The following is a 19,794-nucleotide window of genomic DNA, read 5'->3' as shown; positions in this document are numbered from 1 at the left end:
CTCTTGGCTCTCCTATATTTATTTTGTGTTTGGGGTGAGTGCGCGACGACTCTTGGTTCCCTAGCGAGGAATTGCGTGAGAGTATACACTATCGAAATGCCCCAGTGTCATACTTTTAAGTTGCAGGCAGGTACCGGCACAAAGAAAATGTCACAAGTGAAGTTATTTCGATTATTTTGGCGCTTTGATCTCCGTACAACGAGGGGCCATTACGGCACGTAAAAATGCAATGGGCACGGTGCTGTGGAAAAGAAACCCTGAATACCAAAGCAAGCAAGACAAAACACTAGAAGATTGTGCCTTACGGAGACAGGCGTTGCGCTAAAGGAAACGTAATAAAAACTCTCGAAAGAGTTTCTACTGAAACGAAACCTCAGTTCGGCGCGCATCTTCGCCGCCTTGGGGAGGTAGGTGTCAATCAATCAATCAAATCTTTTTATTCTCCAGAAATCGCCGATGCCTTGCTGTTCACGAAGTAGTTGCGCCTGTTTAGTGATCTGTGAGTTTGAAGTAGTACTTAGGTGTATGGACCAGGCCAGTCGAACAGGTAGTCCTGAAGATGCGCCCATGGTATTTTCGACAGATTTGCAATTTCTTTGAGGAACAAATGATCAGCACGACATGTCGATCCTATATAAGTAAATTTCGGGATGTACGGCAGTTAGTCCTTTGCGGTGAAAATTTTTAAAGCATGCGCTACGCAGTGCAGGGTCCTCAAAAACAAACAGAAACAAGAGCCTACCGGATGTAACATACTCCCCCCGGAAGTTTGGCCAATATTTGTTTTTGTTTACCTCCGCAAACCCTGCATGTTACAAATTAGTAAACGAACCCCCTTGTAATTAGCTGTATGAACATGTTTTAGACGATCTACACTCTCAGAAAAAATCTGGTACTAGAAGAACTATGAGGGGTTCTTCGTCTTGTCTATATTTTGCAACATAAAAGTTATTTTAAGCACCCCTTAAAACTTTCTTTGTAAAACACCCATGAGAAGCTCTTTTAAGCTCATTTTTTTTTATTAGTAATAGTTTTTCATCACCCGGTGGCCTTTTTAGGACACCAGGGGGCGATAGTGCTTGCGACGAAACCGTTCTTCAGAAACTGAAAGACTTTTTGGGGCGTCGAAGAAACTTTCAAAAACGTATTTTATTTTTAGAGTGACATGTGTTAGGGACGCAGTGTAGTGTTGCTTGGGACAGACCAGAGAGACAAAAACAGGAACAGAGCGCTGAAATCCGTAATTGCTGACATTGGTGGTACCGAAACAACGAGAACTTGGGCAACAGAAAAACGGACACAGAAAGCGTATCCGATAGGTGAGGCGCGTTCATTTTGCTGCGACGGGTCGAGGTTGTTTGATTGCTGGTGTACTGTATTCATTTTTATTCAACGTGCGACGCCGGTGTTTCTCTGCTCGATAAAGCCAAAGAAATACGAGATACTGACCTTGCATGTGATCACGTCTTTCCTTGTGCGTATCAATGCGTCGCCAGCAATATGGTTCCATCGGGAGCACAGTGACAACATTTGTCCGCCGCCCCGCAATTCGAAGCATCGGAAATTCATAGGACCGTTCCTCCCAGATTATTATATTGACTTTATGGGGCAGACCTATTTCACACGGGTATAAGCAGGATAAAACGCGTAGGCTCTGGAGCAGTTAAGTTTGAGGGGTACATTGTAATGCTCCTTTCATGCTAACCCCACTGTAACGACTCGTTCGTGGAAGTAGGGGCGGCAAAATTTAGTAATGTTTTATTTTGCTACAAGCAGAATCCCAAATCCCGACAACCTCCGAATGCCTCAGTGAACGTTGAGTGACCTCCAGAGCGAGTGGAATCAGCGCCAACAAAGTAGCGAACGAAACTAAGCTACATCTCCATCTTCGCCACCCGAGCTATATAAAGAAAATGCGAAGAAGGGTCTATGCTGCCATTCGGCCCGGCATCTGAGACGCCGAATAGATAGCCCTAAGTGGCGGTGTGATATTCAATCGGCGAGCGCGCCGCAGTAAAGGCGTAAAACAAGAAAGGCAAGAAAAGGGTGTCGACTGCAAAACGAGACATCGTGAGAGACACAAACGCCGACAAACGTGACCCTAATAAGCAAACACTCGAATATATATATATATATAAACTTACAAAAGAATGAAACACTAGAGTACGGCGCGCACAAAATGTGCTCTTTTTTTTTCTTATACCAAAGCGTTTACCTCAAGAAGAGTACTCAAATGTCGCCGGCCTCAACCAATGTTGGCTCACATGTTCCGCGACAGAAAGTCAAACCCCCTCTAAAATAGCATCTTGACTATCCATAAACAAAGATTCAGTTCACGCATTGAGTACATTGCCGCCGAGCATGCCGTAAAGTAAGAGCGGGCATAAAGTCGTCTCTTCTCTGAGGAACATAAACATGACATGGCATACATTTATACAGGTCGAACAAGCCTGTTCGGTACACTCGCTTCTAGGCTTAGTTTCTGATTTGCTTATTTATTTTCAATGTTTATATTTGGTAGATAGATCAAACGAAACCATCTTTCTGCCTTGCAATTAATTTACGACTCGGTTTACACGAAAGAAAGAACCAAATAAAAAGGGGAGGGGGGGGTGGGGGGGGGGGGGGGGGGGGGGGAGGGCGTGCGGAGTGTGTTTTAGAGTCGTCCCCGAACCTCTGTATGGGCATTTTAAGAGTCTGCGTCTCCAAGCCTAAAAGCTGACCGTAATAAAACAGAAAAAGAAAAGTGACAATCCTCTTTGAGTCCCATCTACCGGCATCAAGAAGTCCGATCACGTATTTCTGTCTCCACCCGCCTCATAGCCTCAAGACCGCAAAAGAAACGTAATACGAGCATAAAAACACGACATACGAGATAAAGTACACACACACATAAAAATAAGTCCACTTTTTTTTTTATAGGTGCGTTAATCTCGGGGACAACCTTTTCTGATTCTTTTACTCGACTCCGTTTAGCTTAAGATGAACCGCAGGGGGACGCTACGAGCCATCGTAGCCAATCAAATGCTTAGTGAGTGTCACATGACTTCCTGGAGAGGGGCTCAGCGACGCGCGCGCCGCGCTTTGTCACGTGACAAGGTTGACAGCGCTGGATTGGACTGGAATGGCTCGAGGCTTCGGCTGCGGTGAATCGTAACCTGAGACGGAGCATTTCTTTCTTCCAGGGAGGCAGTGGCGTTTCCTGAGCTGCCGTCCAAGAGATAACGGCAGGCGCCGACGACGACATGTTTAACATGCAGAATCTCTTTCTTTTTTGTTTATCGTCTTTTTTTTGTATTTTTTGTTTTTGCTGAACCGCTCTATATAACGACGGAGGTTTTGATATCGCTCGCTATTATCTTCTTTCCTGGCGACGAACTCTCTCTTTCTCGATCTGACGAGAAGTCAGTGGCGGAGTTACTCGGAGGAAAAGCGGGCGCAGATTTATCCAATCCAGTATATTTCTATTTAAACGGAATCTCGCGGGGAGTTGGTTTGTGTGGAGGACGACTGCGAAATGCCTCTATTTACACAGACGGCGCAGGCGCCCGTGGCGTGGGGAGGACTATTTGCTCGAGATATCGGCTCGGGTACGAACGGAAGAGCGGCTGTACCCCCTTAATTTCTTAATCTTTATAGCTCCGAGAGAAATCAAATAGCAGTAAAAAGAAAAAAGGGGCGGAATCTATTGAAAGAAGACAACTTTCCAGCGTAGCATTACGACATCGTAACTCCGCACTAGCGTTGCAGATCGCCCCTTGAACGAGGAGAACTATAAAAGCCGTATCATCGGATCGGAACATCCGTCAGCTGAACGAAGTTACATGTTCAAACTGGGTTTTTAATTATTTTTTGTTCCCACTCCGGTAGCGAGATTGAAAGCAAAATATAGTCACGCATATTTCGCGTCAGACCTGACGTTGAATTAACTCGCCTAAAACTTGAGAAAGCGTTGGGGTCCGGCAATCGTGTGGTATCGCAGGGTGTCTTTCTAACAGCATGCAAATTACGGGGAAAGTCAACGCTCTACCGGGGTCGCCTTCCTGGAAGGTTACGCTCTGAAGATATTAGTGCTCCTCTCCTTTCTCGCAGAGCACACGAAGAACCCATCACTGTGCTTCTTCAAAAATACACTTGGCGAATGAGGGAGCTCAAAAATGTTTAAATATAACTAGGGTTCCGCGTTTTCGGTTTTTATTTTTTTTTTTCAATATTCGGCGTACTTTTTTCGGTGTTTATTTTAAGATTCAATTTTCGGTTTTTTTGGTGTATATTTATTCCTAGAAAAGTTCACCGTTTTCTTTTCGGTGAATATGAAAGAAACAACATCAGACATCGGATCAGGTGATCCTTGTAACTCTGATATTTGTGATCCCTCAGGGAATAATGGCACTGATACTTTGAAAATAAAACAAAAAGAACATCAACACTTTACTTGTCAAAAAAAACAAAACAAAAAAACAACAACAAAAAAACACAGCAGTACAAACAAGTCAGAGCCCAAAAAACATGGAACTTCACCTTCTGAACATCAGGATTACGGGACCTTATTAAAGAAAACACATATGTACTTTCCCAAGTTATCCTCGTTGATCCACGCTCATTCTTTCCTGTTAATGACCCTGGGCCTCGAGAATGCCCCCTCAACGTAAACACTGGACACTGGCAGGCTGAGGAAATGAAGCGCTGCCTGATTCAAACTCGGCCAATCAACCAAATGTGACTACCAAAAGAGACACGGTGCGACGTCTGGAAGCACAACATATTTCGTGTACACACCAAACCCTGTCTGCAGATTTTGCATGAAGCTAAAAACCTTATACTAGCCCACACCCGAACTTGTTTTTTTTTTCTTTAGAATCAGGAACATCACACACTAAGCCTAATCACAGAAAAAACACAGATGTCCCGCAAAGGACAACCCAAGACCTTTTTTGTTGCATGTTGAACCTTGGAAGAAGGCCAATCACGAAGAGGTCACACGGTGTCGAACCTTGTAACGCCCTCTCGTAGTTTAAATGTGCCATAATTTCAAGCAAATAATTTTTCTGTGGTGAGCTTCATCGCTGAAGATGAGGGTGTTCTTGAAGTCAGTGCGGTGGTCCTTGTCGTCCCGGAGTTAGGCAACCGTGCTACGCTCGTGATCGAAATTTCTAACGTGGTTTCGGTGCCGGCGGATGGCTTATCCTGCATCAAAGCTAGAGAGTCACCGAGATATTCAAGGTGGGCTTCCGTTTCAAAAACATGGAACCGAACTCGATATATGTATAACTATCTGTTCTACCGCTTCATCTGTGCTGCATCACTGTCTTTATGGCGGTGAGCCTCACACAACCTCACACGGCCTACTTTTTAAAGCCTTTTCCGGCGGAGCCCACTGACTCCTAGTTTTACCCGACTTGGACCCGGCCCGATGTGATGCCTACCTATGATCAGGCCCGGCCCATGCCCGGCCCTGTCAGGGGCCAAGGCGTGCCTTATCTCTTAAATTCAAAGCTACCCTGCGAAGGTATTGGTGCATTTAGACATCGTTTAGCCTAATTTACGTCAAAGACGCTGCCAAGACCTTATGTGTCGGCACTTGCTCAAAAGATGAAGGAAGGATTTGAGACATTATTGAGCATATACAAGACATAGATTCTACGCAGTCCAGACGTGGTCGTCGTAACGAGCTTGCACTTCGGCTTTTTCGATTCTTTCAAATCTAAACGATCAGCGTGTCAGCATTTTCTCGTTTTTTACAAAGTGTACTAAACCGATTCCCGAGCCCGTCCCGGGCCTGGAAACAATCGTTGCTACACGGCCCGGATCCGGCCCGAGATCGGAAAGAATCCGTGCAACCCGGCCCGGGCTTTCGGGTTGGCCCTGTCCCGTACCTCACACCCCACAGCAGCGGCACTTTGTCCAGGAGTCCAACCAACAACACAAGAAAACCGAAGGTCTTCAGCGCAGCAAACTATGCGCCTGGTGAAAGAAAATCCTGCGTGATGGCAAAGCAGCGGCTCCACTACCGGCGCCACGTGGCCTCCTGACGTCGCACCCACGCGACCGGCACACTTCTGCGGTCCCAGCGTGGGTAGCCCCATTCACCCGCTGTAGATGTCGGGGGGGCTCCATTCACTTGCACGGCCTCACGCCCGCTTCGCACGGCGTACGCCGATCTTTCCCGCTGCGGCGTGGGCAGACAGCCCGGCGGGTTTACGGCGCGGCTCGCGTGAACGAGAACGCCGAGCGATTTTAGTCGCGTATACGGCGCTCGCTCGCGTACCTCACTCGCGGCCTGCAGCGGAATCAGTATCCCGATCTTGGGATTATCGATTTCGTTTAGTATGTGTGCTCGACTTAGCTCTGGTTTTACGCGTTAAAACCCACGGGTGCCCTTGTCGTCGCTATATGCGCGGTGGCGACGGCGTGGCGGTTGATTCGCGCGCCGATTGATCACAGCGCGTAGAGATGCCGGTAGGCTTCAGGCAGCAGAAATAAGAAGACGGTTGGGAAGCAACGCGGAGTGCGATAACCAAGTATGAAATGTTCGATGCAAGAAAAAAGACATGGCAAAGAAAAGGCTTTTGAGTTTTGAGCAGGAAAGCGTGAACCTGGTTTGTCGAATGTATACCGGGTGTGTCGGAGAAAAGAGTGCAGTGTTTTTTTCTCAACGGAGAAATAAACTACCGGCGACCGAAAACTCAAACTCCGCTCAAATATCACGCTAGCGGTGAAAGCCACGATGCCAAAGTTAAAAAAAAAGAAAACTTACCATTATTTGACTTCAGAGCTATGAAACAATTGTAGGAAAATATAGATTAAAACAAAATAACACCCGTCCTTTGCTAGGAGACGCGAATCATGTGCCTGTATCTGCTGGTTTCGTTGTCCGCTATTTTACTACTAAACTTCCAGATAAATAATGTTTAGTTCTTAAATTAAATAACTAAAAACTCTAAAACTTTGGCGTCTGGTTCCAAGCGGTGGTTTTGCATTTTTGGGAGGAGCGTTGGGTGATGGGTATAGGTTACTTTTGCTTTAAGAAAAAACATGCTTCTTTTTTTTTTTTTTCAAACACGCAAATATTCCGGACGTTTGGTACACAAGGCAGAGTCAGTGAGCACCTTTTGTCTGTAATAAAATCGTTTGTTGTGTTCTGCAATGTTGACGTTGTCTAGGGAGCACGTACGTCTTCAAGGGTTTATTGTTTATACCAGGATCACTCGATGACTCAGATAAATACACTGAGCTAAATTTAGCAGTGGTTCGAGTCTCTTAGCACTGCGTCATACATGGCCTACAGAACGCGAGGGAAAGCAACGACATGCCGGCTTTATTTGCAGTGTTGAAACTACACTATTCCGTTCGAATCAGTATTTGCATACCCCTAATAGAAAACGAAGTGAATACAAACAATATCAGTCATTCGGATCAACAAAGCACATGGTTTTGGTATTGCGCCCAAAGAGGGAGCAAGCGTTGGACTCATAACTGATGCTCAAGGACTGCGGTTGGGCACGTGGCATTCCTACCTCCTACGCAGTTCCTCTCTCCTCCGTCCATTCAATGTCTGCAAAACCTGCGCTTCGTTCCGCAAACATTCGTACATTTCGTCCCTCTCCTCCTTCGATATCGAACCGCGGGATCACGGTCGACGAGGTTAAGCCAGCGTCCTTGGAAGGGAGGTCGCTCAGTGGAAAGGGCCATTGGGACAAAAGAGATTTAGGCTATCGTAAAAGTAATGGCTCGCGGAAAAGCTAATTGCTGCCTCGTATCGAAGAAACTATGGCTGGAGCAGACGCCAATGCGCGAGCAGCGAAGGTTTGTTACAAAAACAAGTTTGTTAATTGCGTTGTGTGTATGTTTAGACATCGGAGAGTTGGTCAGCCCCCGGTGGGCGTCTCGTGTCTCGTCTGTAACGATAGACATTTCCAGTGCAGTACCAGCGCTAGCCTGGGGCCTTTAACGTGCATCACGCAGTAGTGATATATGCACGACCGCACGCCGGTGCGATGCTCATCCAGATCGAAACGGGCAGGGGTGGGGATTGAGCCCAGGATCCCTGGGTTCTGCACCGCGAGCTTTGGCTACACGTGCTCCAAGCTGGCGTGCGCTAACACGCTCGGCTACCAAACTGTGCCGAACAAAGTATAGTTAGCGCTCGTTGTGTTGCTCTTTTGTAAGCTTGGCTCCGATTGGTCTTTTTCTTAGTATCCTACCCCAGACTTCTTTAGTCAAGTTCTCTTTATCTATTTCTCACACCTTCACCTCGCAGAGGTCTTCGCTCGCGGCCTTTGGTATACGTGCATCCTTAGTAGCTGAACGGGTGGCCCCTCTTTGAAGTACGAACCCCGCTTCTGCAGAGTCACAATGAATAGTTTCCAGTGCGTCACATTTTCACTGCTATTTGCAAAAGCGGCTGCTAAAAGGATGTAAAAGGACTCAACTACAATGGTTACCGTCAGCTCAAAGATCGCAGAGCAGGGTTAGCCCTCTAAGCATCTCAATCCGCAGCCAAGGAAATTGAGGCATTGGGTAGGAATTTCAATCACTTTACACAAGCTCACTGGCACTATAGTTGGGCCCATGCATGTTTCCACGACACGCCGCTGAGCAATACGCTTCTATATCGGCGCGCAATTTCGAGGATAAAAGTGGACATCTTCTCTCTGTGTCACTTCCTCAAAACCTGACGACCAAGTTCTGGGCACCGCATTGGTGGCGTAGTCAGCAATGCGGTGCCCATGATTTCGCCATCAATATCTAAGATCCCCGCACGGTAACGATATTTAAACGAGGCACATACATAGATAGCATGGACACGCGAGTACCGCGCGCGCATTCGATTTGTGCCCGTGATGATCAGTGCTTCGACGTGCATTCGGGTAGTGGCTCGTTCCCAATCGCTGCGATGACGGCACGTTCTGAGCGGCATTTACTGAAAGCACAAGACAATTGTAGCGTCGCCCTCTTTTAAGAGTAACTATGGTACTGGCAGGCTGGTATTAAAACGTCGAGCGTAACGGCCAACGCAGTATATCCCGCGGGTGGTAGCTCTGCTGGTCACGGGGACTACCATAATCACGGACAATTTATGAAACGCGAGGCGTGTCTTGAGATGTTTACGCTTCTTGCTTTGTTCTTGGTCCTTCGACGTTTTCATGGGCTGATGATGTCACAATTTCATTGGGCTTGGAGAAATAAAAAAATGCTCAGAGCTTGCCACGCTCCGCGATCCTGAAGCTAGCGGTCGTAGTGGTACCGAACTCCTCTTGTCTATGTGGTTTCTGAGTCTCGTCACCTATATTTGAACACGAGTGCTTACCTTTGTCCAGCCTTGTACAACCTCTGCACCAAACCACTCTCGGCATTGCTTTACGAATCTGCAGCCTTCCGAAATCTGTTTTCGATTGTGGTATTTCCTTTTGAGAGCGGGGTGTGCAAGAGCACAATTAGCGTTTGTTTAGAATTATCGGAGCATGTTAATGAACTCAACTTCACACGGGGTGCAGAGTGGTGACAAGAACATCCCGGTGTGTAGTGATAATCTGAAGACATAAAGTAATAAAGTGAAGCGTCTAGGCGACGTAACTAAGCACCCATAATAAAACGAAAAGCAATTTAATGATAGCTATGGCCGTGTTCCTTCTCCACCTCCAAAATGCCGCTTCTAAAATATGTTTCCCTCGTAAAAATGAAATGCTGCAGATGAGTAGGTTCTTTGAACCACCTTCCTTGGTACATTTTCAGGACACGAATACACCTATGTCGTGCAAGAGCCGTGTGTTCTCGCAGAACACTCCTCCGAGAGGCAATCTCCGAAATCTACGCAAGGAGTTCGACAAAGATGACGCCAAAAACACAAAATGAAGTCCGCAATGTGACGTTGAGCACAAGCAAAAATGAAAGAATTTTATTGTTTATCTATGAAGCTCGTAGAGCGAGAATTTGCATAAAGCCGGAGTCACACTGTTCATTCATCATACAAAAGACACTGCAAGCAAGATTCACCGCAATATCCGTGGTTCGAATGCCGCGTGCCAAGTTTCTCTTTGAACTCCTTGCCATGCGGCATTTGAACCACGGATCTCGTGGTGACCCGCGCTCGAATCTGTATGAAGACTTTCTTTTGTAAGATACAGAAACAGTGTGTCGCCGGTTTAAAGCAAAATATATTAAAAGTTTAACTACTTGACCTGGGTTTATAGTTTAAATATCAACACGCAGAAGACGGGGGAAAATAAGACACGTACTTGCTGCACTTCACCATAGGAATGAGCGAAGTCAAAAGCTAGTCAAAGCCAAAGTCGAAGTTTAGTTTGGTACAAATGGTTTTAGTACAAAGACAAAATATATTGAGGCGTGTCTCCCAAAGTTTTCAGAGAAAACTGTTTACGGGTCCCCGTAGAGAAACATGAGAAATATGAAATATGAGAAATATGACCATCTTTCGTACCCCCAACTTGGAGCTCGAACAAGCGGCCTCATGGCCTGGTGCCTATATTATGACGCCAACGTTAATCATAGCCACGCGCTGGGGTTAGTAAAATAGAAAACACGCGCTGAGTTCCAGGCATTGTTAGAGCTCGGCTATTTTGTCAGTATATTGTCATTGTTAAATTTATTATCACTTTTTACGTGCATTTAGTGCTCTTGTTTTCTATTTTGCGCTCTCGGCGCGTTTTGTATTTAATCTTGGAACCACTTTATTGTTCGTAGCTCTGTTGGAGGTATGAGTCATATTCTTTTGTGTGTGTGTGTGTGTGTGTGTTTGTTGCTCCCTGCCATGGCCCCACGGGCCAGCAGTATGTACAAATAAATAAATAAATAAATAAATTATCCTCACCGGAGTGTTTAAACACGAGACAGCTACCCGAGTGTTCGCTGACACATTGATTGTTACGAGTGCTCACACAGTTTTCGTGTCCAATCCATGAGCAGCGCTCTACTGTCGTCGGGTGGGTGGTTTCGATCCCGCAATTACGTCATGAAGTTTACCGAAGGCAAGGGTGAGAGAAATAGCCCGCCTTGTATTCTCGCAATTTCACCGCGACAAAGCACCTTCTGGAGCAGTGGTGGTCCGTGCGAATATATATACTTGGGCCAGGCTGGGACCAGTACGCCTCTGCAAAATCATGAGCATCCCAACCCGATATAGTTTCATGACTTTTTTAAGCCGGTGACACCACTATTGGAGGTAAAGAACACGCACCGCGAAATTACGCTCCATACATTTCTTGATTGGCCTCGTCAACTAATAAAGTCACCTGTGCTCAAAAAAAAAAAAGCTTGCAGGTTTTGTTGCGAGTTGAAGACAGGCCCCATGCTTGTCAGCAGCTCAAAGCGGAGCGAAACCTGAAGCTAGATAGCCCAAGGATCCTAGGCTCAGTTCTCACCCTTGCCCTTTTCGATTCGAACAAACATCGAACCGACGTCCAGTATACTGGGCGTCGGTTCCATTTTCGCACGGCAGTAATACACTATAGTGTATTACTACCGCGCGATGCACGTTAAATACCCCAGTCTAGCGGTGACACTGTAGTAGCGAAAATTCTAATCTACAGCGGAAACAGAAGACGCCATTGGGGCTAACTTCACTCTGTCTAAACACACACACAGCAAAATTACTTTCACCCGTCTTTTTGCGACCGCGATGCATCGAAACAGCGTGCGCCGAGAGATCTTTCAGATCGAAGACAGCCGGTGGCCGTTCTCGTACCTTGATTACTGGTTCGAAGAAGTCGGCTCCGACTCTTTCAAGTTCCTTAAAAAACAAAAATCACCCCGACAGTGCAGTAAAACAAACACAAGCCAGCGACTCGACGCGCGTGCCTCTTGTCCACCCTGCAGAATGGTCGGACCGACGGTGCCCCTCCACGTCTCTTCTTCTGGGCGGCGCGGTCGTGCTCAAAGGCGACGGCACTCCCAGCGCCTCGCGACAGGGGGGCGGCGACGTCTTCGGCGGTCATCCCGTGTCGTCCCGCGCGAGGGTCCCCCGGGAATTACACTCGGTCGGTTATTTACGGCCGTCGCGCATGCGCAGAATGACAAGCCGACTCGAGTGACAGCGAGCGAGCTCACGGGCGGCTCGCTGTCTGTCCAGGAGGTCTGTACGTGGTGGAAGAGTGTGGCAACGCGGACGAGGTGGAGGGAGAACCGAAGCTGGCCAAATTGGTCGTTGAAGTTTACAAAGCGTTATTGCTTTGCCACGTTTCAAGTATGTTGGATATTGGGTTCACCATCGAAGAGGCTTGCTACCAATGCTACTCGCTTACATTGCACAACGTCGCAATTGCCACGTTGAGCCCTATAACGTTGAAATCTACCTACGCATAAGGTGGTATCAAAGCAAGGTTTTCTTCTTTTTGTCCCGTTGAACGTCTTATTTCTCCGTTTAAATATGAACCTATATATATCCTGACCGCATGGGCGCAGAGAGAGTTGCTTTAGAACGACTGATTTGGCTATCTTTCACAGTAACGGCACTAGCAGCCATTTTGGTGCATAACTTAATTTTTGGCGGTTACGAGAAATTTTGTCTGAAATCACAAAAAATGGTTTTCCGTCCTCCGGAAATAAAACAAAAAAACAAAAAAAAACGAAAAACAGTTTGCGACAGATTAAAAGGATATCTCCCGACGTTCCTGCACTATCTAATGCTCTGGCAGTCGCATTTTCGAATCGCCGCCAACTATACGCCCCCTCTGCACCATGCACCAAAATGGCCGCGGCCAAAAGAGAATCTGTGAACGGAGTGTGAATACTCTGAGCCTATAGCTTATTTAGCGGCCGTAGGAGGACCCACGATATGAAAGGGTGATTAAGAAATTATTCGCACTCCGGTTATCTTAAAATTTCTGTTGGCCGCATTGTCGTATCTGCGCTTTTCGTACAAGGTCGCTGTTTCTCCAGCCACCAATGTGCAAGTTTGAACGAGTTACGTCAGCTCAGACGTGACTGCGATGCGAGAAACAACGGCTGCCCATGTAATATGCACAAATAAAGGACCTATTGTTTTCGGTTTGAGGGTATGTTTGGGGCCGATATTTATCGAAGGCCCTGCGCACATCACGAAGAAAGTGTTTTGTCGCTAAGGAGTGCGTTTAAATTAATACCGAAGTTCAAGGAAGGACGCTAAGTGTCAGCCATAAAGAAGGACCCGGACGCCAGTCTGCATCCACGACCGATGACGACATTGAACGTGCAGGGAACTGATTCTGTCGAATTGACGAGTCAATGTGAATTATGTGACAGATAAGTTGCAGATTAATCGAGGCTCTGTCTTTGCAATCCCCCATGACAAGCTTGGCTTTTGGAAATTTTAATTGAAACAAATTCTACAACCAGAGCGCAGAGTATTCTTTAGTCGCCATCGCAAACAAAGACATGTATACATTCCTATACGCATATATCAGAGGTTGAAGTATCATACTTGTAGACTTCCCCTCTTCTCAACTATTTCGCTTATGTTCCAATCATTTCTTTAACACGTTTTTACATCAAAGCAGGTGCATTCACGCATGTGCACATGTTAGCGCACATGTTACTGCACCGTCGCACTCAGCTGGGCATGCGAAAGGATTAAAATCGCACGTTCCTTTCCTACATCGTCGAGCCGCCAAGCACGTGCTCCCCGGAGGCGCCGCCGAACAATATTTTTCAAGATAACTAATTACCCCGTAATTAAGATTTGGCCCTTTCCTTCGGTAGCCCTTTCGGACATAGTTAATAATTAAGGCCGGTAGAAGCTGGCTGGACGTCTACAGTCACGGCGATTACACCTCCCAGTGCGCGTTGCACCGCCGCCGGCGATGAGGGGGGATAGGGATCTATACAATGCAACATTTCCACGCCCTCGCGAGCGTAATGACTCGCATAACACTTAATATTTTCAAAGACTCGCATTTTATTTTTTTATTTTATGAATTGAGTGCAAGTAAAGCGGTGGTCGCACTACTAATACATCATACTAAAGGCTGTCTGCTTACATCGTCTGAGGCGTGTTTCCTCATGTGGAGCGCAATTTCGTCTGCTTCTTGTGCAGGGGTTGGAATGACGTCAGAACCACGTCGAGTTCTGATTGGCTCTGATCGAAGGATAGTGGGTAGACCACAAGGCAGCTTGCTTTGAGGTCGACCCACTATCCTTCAGTCACAGCCAATCAGAGCTCGGCGTTCTGACGTCATTATACCCCTGCGCAAGAAGCAGACGAAATTGCGCTCCGCATTGTATGATACTGCTCTCACATTGGTCATACAAAAACTGCCCGAAGACCTGTTCCAAGCATACATATGTAGAAAGCAAGCATGTTTCAAATATGATTTCTTTCTTTCTTTTTTATTTATTTACAGATACTGCTATTACCATTTCTTGGAAGGTGTCGTAGGACCCCTTTAGAAAAAGTGCTTACTGACGACGTGCTTATTGGAGTGATCGTTTTCTAACAAATGCTTACTGCAGTTGTAATGCGACAAAAGTTGATCGGCAAACGATAAACCCAACGTACCGTGATGCACTTCGATGTAGCGACACAGCATCACAACACAATAAGAAACTATCGGTGTTGGGACACAACATGAAATACGATACCAATCTGAAGTTACCGATGGTGGGATACAACATCGAACACGATATGCAATACTAGGTCACCGGTGTTGGAACCCAAATAGAACGCGATAGGTGGCAGTGTCGGTTCGCACGATAACACCGATCTACACCCAAAAATCTAAAGCCATTTTATTTAGATCTATTAAGGCTGCGGTCCCACGGCAGCCATCTTGAACAAGGCGTTAGTTCAACCTAGAGCCACTAAATAAGCTGCGCTTAGAGTATCGGCACTCCGCTCCCCGACATTGTTGTGGGCGCCGCCATTTTGGCTCGTATGCAGAACAGACGCAACTGCCGATGGTCATGATTCAAAAGTGCGACATCCTCAGCATTAGATTCGGTGTTAGGAAGGTCATGTAATATTGCTTTGCTCTGTCACGAACGGTTTAAACATTTGTGGAGGGCGGAAAAACATTTCCTGTGATTTCAGATGAAGCTTCAGATAACTGGCAACCATGATTTTAAGACACAATATGGCCAAGTGTCGTTACTCTGAAGCGTAGCTTATTTAGTGGCACTAGTTCAACCAATATATGGCGACACGCACCCGCGGGGTGGCCGAAACATTGGTTCACAGTGGGATGGCTCGAGCACCATCACGTTCCCCTCGTGGCCTTGCTCGCGCCGCTGCCAGCTGTGCTCAGCTATAGTCGGATGCAACCTAAGAACAATCTTTTAGCTCCACCCACACGCGCATTGCGCCCATCTGAAGTGCGTCCGCCGTCGAGAAAGTAGTTCGCTAGCAACGTTGCTTTTTCTTCCTCCAGGAAACGTGTCTTAAACTACTACAATATTTATTTCATTCATTCAGGACACTTAAATAAGTTAAAATACGTTTTTGTCAACGAAATAGCTGTTTAGTAAAGAAAGAAAGTCATGTCCAATGTACCGTCTTCCCAATTCATTTTCTGTCCAAGATACTGTCTAACATACCGTCTAACATACCTCTCAGCAGTGCTAAGCCTAGCTCGCGCCCGCTTCGAAATTTTCGTTGGCGATAGCGTCGCTGGATTCTCACGTTGTCACGCAAAAACTGCTGCAAACGCAAGCCGATACCATTAAGATTTCGTGGCGTAACCTCGGGCACGTAAAACACGGTGCAAAAAAGCTGAATAATTAGACAGTTTTAGTATAGCGTTGCTGGCTCTTACGTGCGCAATACGCAATAGTATAGCGTACGCTAAAAACGACCCGCTCGGACCGATTTTAGTTGTGCGTTACGTTTCCGAGTGCACACCTCGCATGATCTTCGTTAAATTTGCCAGAGTCGCAGAATTCCGCGTGCTTACAGCGCCACCATGCTCCTGAAAATGAATATCGCAAATGAAAACGTGTCCAATCATTTTATTCAAAGTCAAACCAAGCCGGAGCTGCCTCGCCCAGCGCGCTTTTCTGCGGGGTACAGAGGCTACGAGTACGGGTGCGTAGCCAAATTCGATCACGGAGCCTCCGTCACTAGTCCCGTGGAAATGCCACCTTTCATCAATGCTATCGCGGAATGAAATCCATGACCTACTGAAGTCCAGTGCATAGCGAGAACTTCGATGATTTCTTGAAGAGTCGTTCGTTCGTCGACGATGAACTGAGCGAATAGGGGGCATACACTGGACGCCATATTTGAGGGTGCTGTTGAGAGCGCATGCTCAGAACGAGCTCATATTAATAGGCTGCCAACGTTACTAGATTACCTCAGTTGTGGAACTCAAGTGGAAGGGGGTACCCCCCCTCACTCACCTGAATCCGCCAAGTGTCGTTCGAAGCGCCATCTAGATTTTCGTTTCATAACTGTGCGTTCCAAAGAGCAGAGATGAAGCGCCATCTAGACGCCGTTCTTCGAAACGTACGTAGCGATCCCGAACCGATTTCACCGTGCCCGATTCCCATATAATATAGAATACGCTGCAGTTACCAAAGTAGCCGTCCGGCGGCGCGTCGAGCGACGCTTGGCGAGTCGTGGTGAGTGAGGGGGGTACTTTTCGTGCATGCAGCGTCTATGAGCTGTTCCGTAACTTAGCTAATCTAATAACGTTGTAGGCTGCTAAGACCGGCAATCTTGACGGTGTGGAATGCACGTTACAAAAAAACTGTGGAAGCTTGTCATCCGCACGCGCTCAGCATTTGCGCAGAAGGCTATGGCCGCCAGTGAATACTCCCTATAGGCCTAGCGTCAAGCCGATCGCATCGTTGACGCACAATTCGAGCGGTGAGCACTTTCACCGTGCACTCTTTCAGCTGCACGGCGATCTGATTCGACCGCGGTACGTCCCGGAAAGAAGTGCCGCGCTGAACACCACGTTATTTCACCGTTCGCGTAGAGAACGTAGAGAACACCACGACGCCCTTGCACCCTTGCTGCGCCAGTCAAGGTAACCGCCATCTTGAAACTGGCGCTCTCGTTGGGCCCGAGATCTCTCGAGAGCTTCCCGCAAGGCCCGCTAGCCCGCAACGCAACATCCCCAGCGTTGCGTGCCTACGCAATACTCTAGTCCTTCTACTGCGTTCTGAGCATGCGCACTCAGGACCCGTAATTTCCTTGCGTACGCAAAGCTATAGCGTACGGTCCACTAAAACTGTCTATTGTCACGAGAAACTAGCGTCGCGTTGCTAAGGCCAGCAGCCATGTTGGGCTTTTCTTTTTTTTTTTTTTTTCAAAAGGATCGCGATTGGTCCACGGAATCGTGACGTCATGAAAACGATTGGCTGGCGTTTCTCGGCGTAGGATTACATTTTCCTCTGAGAGGCATTTCCGGTTTTTTCTTAGCTTGCAACCGACTATAGCTCAAGTAGCGTGGCCCATCAAACTAGAGCCACTAAATGAGCTACGCTTAGAGTATCGGCACTCCGTTCCCCGACATTGTTGTGGGCGCCGCCATTTTGGCTCGTATGCAGAGCAGACGCAACTGCCGATCGTCATGATTCAAAAGTGCGACTTCCTCGGCATTCGGTTCGGTGTTAGAAAGGTTATGTAACATTGCTTTTCTCTGCCGCGAACTGTTTTAACATTTGTGGAGGGCGGAAAAGCGCTTCCTATGATTTCAGATAAAACTTCAGATAACTGGCAACCATGATTTTAAGACACAATATGGCCAAGTGACGTTACTCTGAAGCGTAGCTTATTTAGTGGCACTACATCAAACGGATGTATGCGAGAATGTCAGGCTGGGTATAAATTGTTCTCTGATATAAGGACATGCGGTTCGGCAGCTGTAACTGGCTTTCGCTAGTGCCACTAAATAAGCTACGCTTCAGAGTAACGACACTTGGCCATATTGTGTCGTAAAATCATGGTTGCCAGTTATCTGAAGCTTTATCTGAAATCACAGGAAATGCTTTTCCGCCCTCCACAAATGTTTAAACCTTCCGCGACAGAGCAAAGCAATAATACATGACCTTCCTATCACCGAATCTAATGCTGAGGAAGTCGCACTTTTGAATCATGAGGATCGGCCGTAGCGTCTGTTCTGCATACGAGCCAAAATGGCGGCGCCCACAACAATGTCGGGGAACGGAGTGCCGATACTCTAAGCGCAGCTTATTTAGTGGCTCTAGCTTTCGCAATAAAGCTTACCAAGAAGGAATCAAATATTGATTGACGTGTCAATATTCTATCAATGAAATTTTCCTCTGCAGGAATGCACGCTCAGTAGACTCAATCTTCAAAGACACCAGTGGAAGCGGACGTCAAGTAGACTGCTTCGCGATTTGCGGTACTTACCTCATCATTTTAATGACGACTAAAAAAAGGTCACGAAATATTATGTTTCACGGGGTCCGGAAGATGTTGTAAAGGTTGTTACATTAAAGGGGTTCCCAGAAAACAAACGCCGTTGCAATATTTTCGGAAGTACTGACACAAATAATGTTGTAAGTACAGCTTAGGAGAAATATGATGAAAACCATCAGAAGAAATAGGAAGACGTTTATTTGCAATGATGACGCTATGAATGAACGGCGTTTAGCGACGGCGAGTTATGAGCGTTCGAGAATTTATAAGTTGACGTGATTGCCAACTATGAACATGCGTACAATGAAGACCAGTTTGGTCGGAAGATGGTGTTGCGGTGATGACCTCATATCGGACGACTCATGGCAGGCGAACAAGCAAGTTTCTTCTCAGCGAATGGTAAGTGTCCAGTGTCAAGCACAACACGTGGCTACCGACGTTGTCGACGTTTCGAACACTTACCGCTTTCGACAAAAGTCCTGGCACCTGGGCTAACTTTGTGGAAAAACTCGAAGTCTTCCTTGAGTCCAACGCCATCGTGAACAGTAACTGAAAACGATCCACTATTCAGTCGGTGGGTGGCGAAACTTATCCACATCTGCGGAGTCATGGGCGATGCGTACTCTAAGTAGCTGGAAGTTTACACGATGCCTGCCACGACGTCCAAACACGTCATTGACGTTCTACGGTCTCTTTTACCTACTTTTGCCCTACCGAAAAAACTTTTCTCTGATAACGCGCCAAATCTTGCTTCAAATAAAATAAACAAGTTTTTGAAGAAAAAAAAAACCGGCATCAGACATCACATTAGTGCACCATACCAGCCTGCAACTAACGGGCAAGCAGAACAGATGGTGTGCGAAACGAAAAAAAAGCACTTTTGAAGCTTAAGGAAGAAGCAGTTCAGTGAAGAATCGCCAAATTCTAGTTCCGGCAGCACGCGAAGGTCTCATCTTAAACGGGAAAAAACCCGCCGAAGCAATATTCGGCGGACGAAGAGCCACACCCATCGATCTCATGATACTATAGCCTACGAAAAAAGATCGAGAGATTCCCAGATCAGGAGTAATGGCAGTTTATTCGGTCGGACAACTCGTCTACGTGAGGAATTTCAGCGGAAGTCGGGCCTTCCATGTAAAACATGGGTAGAAAAGGCTCTATGTATGTTGACCAGGAGGTGTCATCTCTCTGAATACGTTGGATATCAATGCCCTTAAGTGTAAATATAACTAAATCACAAAACTCTCTTTGTGTATTGTGCCATATTGTGGCTTATAATCATGGTTGCCAGTACTTGGGGAAGGGAGTGCCGATACTGCCCTTGTATTTGATAGTAGAAGCTATGGTGGTGATTTGGACCTTTCGCACCAGGCTCCTTTTTCTTATTGTGGGAGAAGCGCTAAGTAGATTCACTCACCCTCAAACTCACACTCACACTCACACCAGAAAAACGGTCATTCACGTCGCGCTGACTTTCA

This window comes from Ixodes scapularis, unplaced genomic scaffold (genome assembly GCF_016920785.2).
Source record: "Ixodes scapularis isolate PalLabHiFi unplaced genomic scaffold, ASM1692078v2 PGA_scaffold10__122_contigs__length_95168666, whole genome shotgun sequence".
Lineage (NCBI taxonomy): Eukaryota > Metazoa > Arthropoda > Arachnida > Ixodida > Ixodidae > Ixodes > Ixodes scapularis.
This window is presented reverse-complemented; position numbering follows the sequence as displayed.